This window comes from Myotis yumanensis, unplaced genomic scaffold (assembly GCF_028538775.1).
Source record: "Myotis yumanensis isolate MYYU_CA2020_CCGP unplaced genomic scaffold, mMyoYum1.0.hap1 SCAF_3, whole genome shotgun sequence".
NCBI lineage: Eukaryota > Metazoa > Chordata > Mammalia > Chiroptera > Vespertilionidae > Myotis > Myotis yumanensis.
Window position 1 is genome coordinate 80,487,984 of NW_027223754.1, and position 10,667 is coordinate 80,498,650.

The 10,667-nt window shown below is 40.5% G+C and overlaps 1 non-coding gene across 1 annotated transcript; it reads left to right on the plus strand.

The window, feature by feature from the left end:
* Positions 1–2,858: 2,858 nt before the first annotated feature.
* LOC139007821 (U6 spliceosomal RNA) lies at positions 2,859–2,964 on the plus strand. Its single transcript, XR_011470975.1, has one exon. It is a non-coding gene; the product is annotated as a U6 spliceosomal RNA (small nuclear RNA).
* Positions 2,965–10,667: the final 7,703 nt, after the last annotated feature.

Genomic DNA, 10,667 nt, shown 5'->3' on the forward strand with positions numbered 1-10,667 from the left:
AGCATCACTGAACGGTTGCCAGTTTGACTCTTGGTCAGGGCACATACCCAGGTTGAAGGTTTGTTCCATCCCCAGTCAGGGTGCCTTTAGGAGGCAACCAATCTGTTTCTCTCTCACATTTATGTGTCTCTCTCTCTCCTCCCTTCCTCTCTCTCTAAAAAAATCAATTAAAATATTTTAAAATAAAGTCAGAGGTCAATTAACGCACAAAATGCATGCCATGAAGTCTAAATTTGGCGTTGAGTTTGATAGTAGCACAGAGAGGAACAGGACCAAATTTGTGATGCCATTATTCAGAAGAAACAAAACAATTCATGGTAAGCAGAATGATGTGTCCCAAATTAATGCTATTTGGTTTAGAAAGACACCTTATGATTTATATTCTTCACTAGATTTACTTTCCTAAATAATCTAGATTGGGGTCATTCAAATTTTGAATTACCCAATAGTAAGTTATAAATAAATTTTTGGTCATGACCAAAACCTTTTAAAAACTTTATTAATATGCATTACACAAAGGTTAATTATCTCTATATATAAAAGGCTAATATGCAAAGTGTCCCCTCAGGAATTTGACCAGGAGACTGGGAGTCCTATCACTCGCTATGATGTGCACTGACCACCAGGGGGCGGCATGGAACAAAGGGAGGCCCTGGCAGGCAGCTGGAAGGCCCTGATCGGCCCTGATCACTGGCCAGGCCTAGAGACCCTACCCATGCATGAATTTCATGCACTGGGCCTCTTATATATATATATATATACTGGATTATAAAATTGTAATATATATATATATATATACTAAAGGCCTGGTGCATGAAAATTCATGCACTGGAGGGGGGATCACTCAGCTTGGCCTGCCCCCTCTCATAGTACAGGAGCCCTCAGGGGCAGGAGGCAACCCAGCAATCAGGGGAAGGTGGCGCCCCCATCACACCTCTGCTGCTGCCACTGCCGGGAGTGCAAGCCTTGGCCAGCCCTCATTACCTGAGCCTCGGGTGGCCCTGGGAGCCTGAGCAGCTGCCATCCAAGGCTTGCCTGCACCTTGGGCTGGCCCTGGGCATCTGGGCAGCTACCATCTAAGGCTTTCCTGCACCTCAGGCCGGCCCTTGGCAGCTGGGGGGCTGAGGGGACTGGGGGACTCTGGAGGCAGGTGCGTGGCAAGGCTGGCCAGCCCCCAGGTGGGCCCAGCCTTGCCATGTGCCTGCCGACCTGGCAGGACTGAAGGGACTGGGCACCACCATCTTGTGGCTGTGGGCATCACCATCTTTGAGGGCAGGGCAGTCAATAACATATTCCCTTCTTGTTGGCTGTGGGCACTGCCATCTTTGAGGGCGGGGCAGTCAATTAGCATATTACCTCCTTATTGGCTGTGGGTGCCTTCATATTTGAGGATGTGGCAGTCAATTAGTATATCCCCTCCTTATTGGCTGTGGGCACCACCATCTTTGCAATGGTGTGAGGGTCAATTAGCATATTCCTCATTTATTAGCTAGGATATATGTGGGATTGTAAAATTTTTAATTAATTTCTTATGGTTGTGGTCAATAAAAATGTTGAAAGTTCCTGAGCTAACCTAATGAAGTCTCTACTTACTTTTACTCGGCAACAACATGAAAACAGGCATGAAAAATGCATAGAATTGGGGTAAGGAGAGAGATCTGTGCTTCAAAGCCTTGCTCAGTGATGAAGGCAGCTGTATGTAGATGAGGCATGCCGAAGACCAATTCCAGCATGACAGCAGGGCTGCATCTGGGAATGGCTGAAGGCATTTCCCCAAACCTGAATAGGATACATTATGTTTAAACTTTTTTTTTTAAAAATATATTTTATTGACTTTTTACAGAGAGGAAGGGAGAGAGATAGAGAGTTAGAAACATCGATGAGAGAGAAACATCGATCAGCTGCCTCTTGCACATCTCCTACTGGGGATGTGTCCGCAACCCAGGTACATGCCCTTGACCGGAATCGAACCTGGGACCTTTCAGTCCGCAGGCTGATGCTCTATCCACTGAGCCAAACCGGTTTCGGCTGAATAGGATACATTAAATTGATTCCTTGGCTGCCAGACAGCTAAAGGGCATCTTAATCTACATGTTATTGCCTCCTACTGGCCAAACACCTGAACAGTCGTAGGCTAATTCCCCATTCTGACAATGGACTCTGAACAAACCCTGACCCTTTGAAGTGTATATCTCTGCCTCGCCTCAGGACAAATTGTGTTAATAAAAAGCATGGGGTCCTGGGACAAGGAGCCTTAGACTTAAGACCTTAGAACTTAGCTCCTTTAGCAAAGCTCCTCTGACCCCCAAATGCCTTTCAAAATTATGTTTCATCTCTGGACTCCTGTTTATTAATCTACGCACAGCCTTCTCCAGATTGCTGAACTCTTCTTAATGCTGGGACAAGAACCCTGGCAGAGGCAGTTTCTCTGAAGGGTTCTTACTGAAGCTTTATAGCTGAAGCAAATCCCAAAAGACAATTATCTTCAACTGCTCTCTTGCTGATACTTTTGATGAATTTTAATTAAGAAGAGATGATAAGGACACATATGTAATACCTTAATCAATAAGGGGAAAAAAAATGCCATCAATGACCAACAAAAATATATGCACATATAAATAAACAAATCTATAATAATAAAAGCATAATATGCTAATTAGCCTGAATTTCCTTCCAGACATCCTTCCAGATGACCTTCCAGATGAAGCTGAGGCTTCTGGCACCCAGATCCTGGGTGCCGAAAGGAAGCCAGTGCAGGCAGCAGGGGGGAAGGAAGACCTACTATTACACGAATTTTGTGCATCGGGCCTCTAGTAAATAAATAAATAAATAAATAAATAAATAAATATATGTATTTAGTGCCTGTTCTGGCAGCACATGTATGAAAATTGGAGCAAAATAGAGATGATTAAATGGCCCCCAAGCAAGGATGACAGGGGCATTCGTGAAATGTTTCATATTTTTACAATGTTATGTGTCTATTATATCTTAATGAATTAAAACAAATGCACTATTTACAATAAAAAAGAGAAGATAATAGATATTAAAGTTGTCTCTATATCATAAGCCCAACAATAATACTGACACCTGATTTAGGGCCCAGTTCAGGAGAACCTGGAAGTGTATGACTCGTTACCCCAAACCCTCCCAGGTACAGCCAATGGCTCCAGTAATCTGTTCTACAAGATTCTGGAGGTCTGACAACATTCTTGTATGCATATCCATCTTCCTCACTAGATTGAGACACTTCAGAGATGGAGATTGTGACTTTCCAGCAGCAATCACACTGCTCAGCACTTTGTAGAAACTCAAAGAATATTTGTGAAGAGAATGAATGCATAAATGAGTAACTATTCACTGCTGGTCCTGTATTTCTCCAATGCAGTCAAAATCTGTTCTCATAATGAGGACCACCTGACAATCCAACAGACTACAGTGCTTTCAGAATTAAGAGAGAAAGGGGGCTTTAATGTTAATTTCTTAAAATTAGCCAATCACTCATCAAGGATGGCAAATCAGTTTCAGCTCATGTGCTGAAACTGAGGGACTGGAAGCAGCTCCTGGGTTCAAGACTGACTTGGGCGGGGCTGAGTTAGCAGAAGTGAACTTGGACTGTGAAGCATTGCCCCTGAGGAGATGACAATGGCCCATGTGCCACATGCCTGCCATCTCCAAAGAGCTAGTCAGAGAATGTGCATATTCATCTGTAACAGGAACTGAAAACTGGTTTTGTTTAAAGTAGCACTCCCAATCTTCCCCGCTCCTCCTGGGAAACAAGGGACATAAAGAGTTAAGGAATGAGCAAGGTAATGACCATAAGTATTTAAATCCAGGTTCTTCCTTGACATTAATAATACAACCATTAGTCCCCACGTGGGAGAGATAGCAATGGAATATATTTTACACAATCTCTTCTCCCTGGAGTGGGGCAGAGGAAGAGAAAGAATGACCAAACATTAAGGCTATAACTCCTAAAACAGGTATTTCATAATTGCTACTTAACAACACTTTTTTAAAATAAAGTCAGCAGCTGCAGTAATTATAGTTGACTTGTCAAAACCATTCAGTATTTGTTAATTTTTGATAGATAGCCTTTCCTCCATTTCCTCCAGGATCTGGAGGGTTGAAATAGGGTAAGTGAATGTCTTAAATGCTACAGGCGATATGCATTTCAAAGAGGGTCCTTTGTTTTGCTTTGTTTTTCTTAGATCCCTGTTTATATCCAAGATCTCTGTGAAGTAAAAAGTAATGCACTCTAGAGGAAATTGTTTGCAAACCCAAGAAAGAATTCAAAATTATGGGTCAGAGCCATTTGTTTGCAATTATAATGAAAATTCAGGGTTAGATTTCAGTGTGCTGCTTGGTCATTAAAGTATTGTTTGTGCTGCTTTACCTGAGAAATTAAATAATTGACTCTTAATATCACTCATGCTGGTCATGTCCCCCGGAGTAGGGAGAAGCTTTCGAATGGAAAGCAGACATCAGTGAAAGCTGCTGTGCCCCACAGAAAGACTCAGCCAACTTAGGGAGAACATTAGTTCAGAATGGTGCACTGAGTGGGAGGAAACACATGAAAGCCCACAGAAAGCAAAGCTCCTTGCTTTTGACACAGTGGGCCTTTGTACAGACATTTAATAAAATCCAGGAGGGGAAAAAAAGTTGAATCCATTTAGATCTTTGTTTAGTAACACTTGGGCAGCAAACTATACTCCAGAGAAGGAAGTTTAACTTGTTTTGGGAAGGACCTCATGAGTAAAAGATCTGGGCAGAGCCCTTTAGGTTAAACAAGGGGAAGTTTGGAAGGAAACAACATGGGAACAATGCAAACATACTAGAGTCAAAAGAAAGTGAGAAAGAGGGAGAAGCGACTGCAGATTCAAAGACAAAGTGAGAACTGAGATTGGCAATCTGGAAGAATTAAAAATAGCAATAAAAACAGGAGACTTCAGAAATTGCATTATTAAAAGAGAAAGAAAGAAAGAACACATCTGTCCCTGGGTAATGTTTTCAATGGTAAGAGTGTTGACTCCTAAGAGTTGCAGGCTTGATTCCCGGTCAGGGGCATATACCTGGGTTGCAGGAGATAACCATTCAGTGTCTCTCTCACATTGATCATCTCTCTCTCTCTCTCTCTCTCTCTCTCTCTCTCTCTCTCTCCCTCTTTCTCTCCTCCACCCTTCTACTCTCTATTTTTTAAAAATACATTTCTATTGATTTCAGAGAGCGGAAGTGAGAAAGAGAGAGAGATGCAATGATAAGAGAGAATCATTGATCAGCTGCCTACTGCATTCCCCCTTCTGGGAATCTAGCCAGCAACCTTGGCATGTGCCATGACCAGGAATGGAACCTTGACTTCCTGGTTCATGGGTCAACACTCAACCACTGAGGCACGCCAGCTGGGCCTCCCCACTCTCTTTAAAAATCAATGGAAGATCTTGAAGGGGAGAGTGGATGTTGTCAGAAGCCTGAAAATCCCGGGAATCTACAACAACGGCACCCAGCAAAGAGCTGCGAACCCGGGAACACCAGTCCCCAAGCTGCGTGAGCAAGCAGATTCAGAGGAGCTCTGCACCCCCTCACAAAAAGGTCAGATTTCTCCTGGGATAAGGTGAGGTCTGTGGTCCAGTCAGGAGAGAGAAACCGAAGGCAGGAACTGGAGGATCCAGGGAAGTCTGTGCCCAGATAAGTCCGCTGCCGCTGAGGCTGGCGTGATCCGCGAATGTGGAAGGGGATCTGCAGAGCTGCTAACAGAAGGGAAATCTAAAAAGCAACCCATAGTTGAACTGGGCGTAAAAGGGCAGTCTAAAAATTTTAACAGTGTGCTGGCTGCTTAGACCCAAGGGGAAAAAAGACTGCACAGACTTGCGCAGCAGCACCGGAGTTTGCGCACATACTCTGGCTCTTTTCTCTGTCTCTGTCTCTGTCTCTGTCTCTGTCTCTCTCTCTCTCTCTCTCTCTTTTTCCTCTTTAAAACCTTGCTTTTGATTACTAAGCCCAATACATAGGATCACCCAATTAAGGACACTCTAAGAAACTGCAGGGGAAAGTTGTTTTTCTGGAACCTAGGGATCAGAGCAGGGAATAAAGATCAGAGAACCAGCTCTGGGGCAGCCCATTCCCCCAACCAGTATTAAGTGTCACAGGGAAAACAAAATCTAAACACTAGCTAGAGAGGACCTATAGACCCGGAAGTCAATCCCAAAACACTGCCACCCAGGGGTTGAATCACAAATTGATTCTTGTGTAAACACAAATAAAGGAGCATGAGAAACAAAGAAGTACTGCCTGCTTAAAAATCAGGACCATGGCCTACAACAGTGAGGAGCAGTGGAACACAGGGCACTTCAATACTGTCCTGACTAGGAAACAAATGTACCAAAAAGAACAGTAGAGGGAGTGAATGACCTTCACTACTGCACATTTTTATTTATTTTTTTTATCTTTTACTTAAGAAGCTATTTTTTTCCTCACTTGATTTTACCTTTTTAATTATTATATTTTTATTTTTAATCAGTATTACAGTATTATTACTACTACTATTTTACCCTTTTCTTTAAAGTGTCATTTTATTTTCTCTTTCTTGTATTTTGGGATTAGTGTTCTACAGTCTATTTTTATCTTCCCTTTAGCATCATTTCACTCTATCTCAACTTTACCTTTATGCCAACACTTTCTTCCTCACTTTCCCCCTTTTGTTGTCCTGTTTCTCTTACCCCATTCCTGCTTTAGATTTTCCCTATTCCATATTTTTACCCCCTGTTAAAATTTCACCCTACTTATATATCTAATTTCTGCTCTAAGTCCATACCCACCTCTCTCTTCTCTTTCTTCACTATCCAAATTTTTTTCTCTCTGTCTTTTTGTGGTTGTTTGCTTGATTGTTGATTATATTGGGGTTTTTTATGCTTGTTTGTGAGATTGTTTCACTTTTTCTTTTTGTTTTGTTTTTGGTTATTTTTGCTTCTGTTTTCCCTCGCCTCACTTGATATTAGTTGTTGATTGTAGTTTGCATTCATCTCTAGGTATTTGTTGCTGGCATTTGTTGGGATTAGTGACTATTCTATTAGAGTTTTCTCCCCATATAAATAGTTTTTTCCCCTCTTCTATTTCATTCTCTTTCTTTTTTCTCTTACTCTTTTTTCCTTTTCCCAATTTCATTTCAGCACTCCTTTTTTCTCTCTTTTTTCTTTTTCTCTTCTTTTTTTCTTATCCTCTAATTCTCTTTTCTCTGGTGGTCACCTTTATTTGGGGTTATTAATATCGTGAATACATTCGTGTTCAATGCCTTGTGCATTGTGCCTTGTTGTGTTGTATTTTGAGCCTTTAAATCAGCACAGGAGAGAGAGAACTACATAACCAGACACCCGGAGAAGAGAGAACATGAGGAGACAAAGAAATAGCCCACAAATGAATGAAAAACAGGCATCACCAGAAAAGGAAGTAAATAAAATGGAAGCAAGCAACCTGTCAGAGAAATGGTCATAAGGTGGATCAAAAGGAAATGAAGAAGAACCAAGAGGAAATGAAAAATGACATTACTGCTATAAAGAACTCAATAGAAAGTATCAACAGTAGACTAGAAGAAGCAGAGGACCGCATCAGTGAGCTAAAAGACAAGGTAGAAAAAAATACCCAAGCAGAGCAGCTTCTGGGAAAAAAAAATTAAAAAGCAGGAGGAGAGCCTAAGAGAACTTTGGGACAACACGAAATGAAACAATATCCGCATAATAGGGATGCCAGAAGGAGAGGAAACTGAGCAAGGAATAGAAAACCTGTTTGAAAAAATAATGACAGAAAACTTCCCTGATATAGGGAAGAAAAAATTCACACAAATCCAAGAAGCTCACAGAGTCCCAAACAAAATGGACCCCAAAAGACTGACAGCAAGGCACATTATAATTAAATTGGCAAACACCAACGACAAAGCAAGAATCTTATAAACGGCCAGAGAGAGACAGAAAGTTACCTACAAAGGATCCGCCATCAGACTAGCGACTGATTTCTCAACAGAAACACATCAGACAAGAAGAGAATGGAATGAAATATACAAAGTCATGCAAAGCAAGGGCTTGAATCCAAGAATACTGTACCCAGCAAGGCTATCAATTAAAATTGAGGGTGAAATCAGGAGCTTCACAGACAAAAAAAGGACTAAGAGAGTTTATTACCACCAAACCAGCAATGCAAGAAATGCTAAAGGGTCTGCTGTAAAAAGAAAAAATAAGAAATGAAGAAAGAACACAGGGGTAAAGAATAAAAATGGCGGCAAACAAGTACCTATCAATAATAATTTTAATTGTAAATGGGTTAAATGACCCAATCAAAAGACATAGGATAACTGAGTGGATAAGAAAACATGACCCATATATCTGCTGTCTACAGGAAACCCACCTCAGAAAAAAAGACACACACAGACTGATGGTGAAGGGATGGGAAAGGGTTTTTCAGGTGAATGGAAATGAAAAAAAGCTGGGGTAACAATACTTATATCTGACAAATTAGATCTCAAAGTGAAGGACATAAAAAGAGATAAGGACGGCCACTTCATAATACTAAAGGGAGCAATCCAACAAGAAGAAATAACTCTAGTAAACATATACACACCCAATACAGGAGAACCAAAATACATAAAAAACTTCTGGAGGATATCAAGGGAGAGATTGACAGCAATACAATCATAGTAGGGGACTTTAACACACCATTATCACCATTGGACAAATCCTCTAAACAAAAAATCAGCAAAGAAACATCAATCCTAAATGACTCACTAGATCAGATGGAATTAATTGACATCTTCAGAACATTTCACCCCAAAGCCACAGAATATACATTCTTCTCAAGTGCACATGGGTCATTTTCAAAGATAGACCATATATTAGGTCACAGGCAAAGTTGCTTCAAATTCAAGAAGATAGAAATCATATCAAGCATCGTCTCAGATTACAATGGCATAAAACTGGAAATCAACTACAATAAAAACAATACAAAAAATCAAACACATGGAGACTAAATAGCATGCTAGTACACAATGACTGGGTTACCAGAGAGATCAAAGAAGAAATAAAAAACATCATGGCAAAAAATGACAATGAAAACACAACAATCCAAAACCTATGAGACACAGTGAAAGCAGTCTTGAGAGGGAAGTTCATAGCTCTACAAGCCTACAGCAAAAAAACAAGAAACAATGGTAATAAATTACCTAATCCTACAACTCAAAGAGTTAGAAAGAGAGCAACAAGAAAAAGCCCAGTGTAAGCAGAAGGAAGGAAATAATAAAGATCAGAGTTGAGATAAATGACATAGAGACCAATAAAAAAATAGAAAAAGTCAACAGAACCAAGAGCTGGTTCTTTGAAAGGATAAACAAGATTGATGAACCTCTACCCAGGCTCACCAAGAAGCACAGAGAGATAGGACCCAAATAAACAAAATTAGAAATGAAAGAGGAGAAATAACAACAGACCCCACAGAAATACAAAGGATTGTTAAAAAATACTATGAACAAATCTATTCCAACAAACTGGAAAACCTGGAGAAAATGGACATATTCCTAGAAAAATACAACCTTCTAAAAACTTAATCAGGAAGAACCTAAAAATCTCTATAGGCCAATAACTATGGACAAAATTGAAGCAGTAATCAAAAAGCTTCCAGCAAACAAAGGCCCGGGGCCAGATGGATTTACAGGGGAGTTTTACCAAACATTCAAGGAAGAACTATAACCTATCCTCCTTAGATTATTCCAAAAAATTCAAGAGGAAGGAACACTTCCAAGCTTATTCTATGAAGCCAGCATCACCCTAATACCAAAACCAGATAAAGGCAACACAATGAAAGAGAATTACAGGCCAATATCCCTCATGAACATAGATGCCAAAATACTCAACAAAATTCTAGCAAATCAGATCCAGCAGTACATCAACAAAACAACAAGAAAGCCCGCTGCATGGGAGAACATATTTGCCAACGTCATATCTGATAAGGGTTTAATCTCCAACATTTATAGGGAACTTGCACAACTTAACAAAAGGAAGATAAACAATCCAATAAAAAAATGGGCAACGGACCTAAATAGACACTTTTCAAAAGAGGACATTCAGAAAGCCAAGAGACATATGAAAACATGCTCAAAGTCACTAATCACCTGAGAGATACAAATCAAAACAACAACGAGGTACCATCTCACACCTGTCAGAATGGATATCATCAACAAATCAACAAATGACAAGTGCTGGAGAGGATGCGGAGAAAAAGGAACACTCAGGCACTGCTGGTGGGAATACAGACTGGTGCAGCCACTATGGAAGACTGTATGGAGTTTTCTCAAAAAATTAAAAATGGAAGTCCCATTTGACCCAGTGATCCCACTTCTAGGAATATATCCCAAGAAACCAGAAACACCAATCAGAAAGGATATATGTATCCCTATGTTCATAGCAGCACAATTTACCAAAGCTAAGATTTGGAAACAGCCTAAGTGCCCATCAACAGATGAATGGATTAGAAAACTGTTGTACATCTACACAATGGAATACTATGCTGCTGTAAAAAAGAAGGAATTCTTACCATTTGCAACAGCATGGATGGAACTGGAGAGCATTATGCTAAGTGAAATAAGCCAGTCAATGAAAGAAAAATAGCACATGATCTCACTCATTTATGGA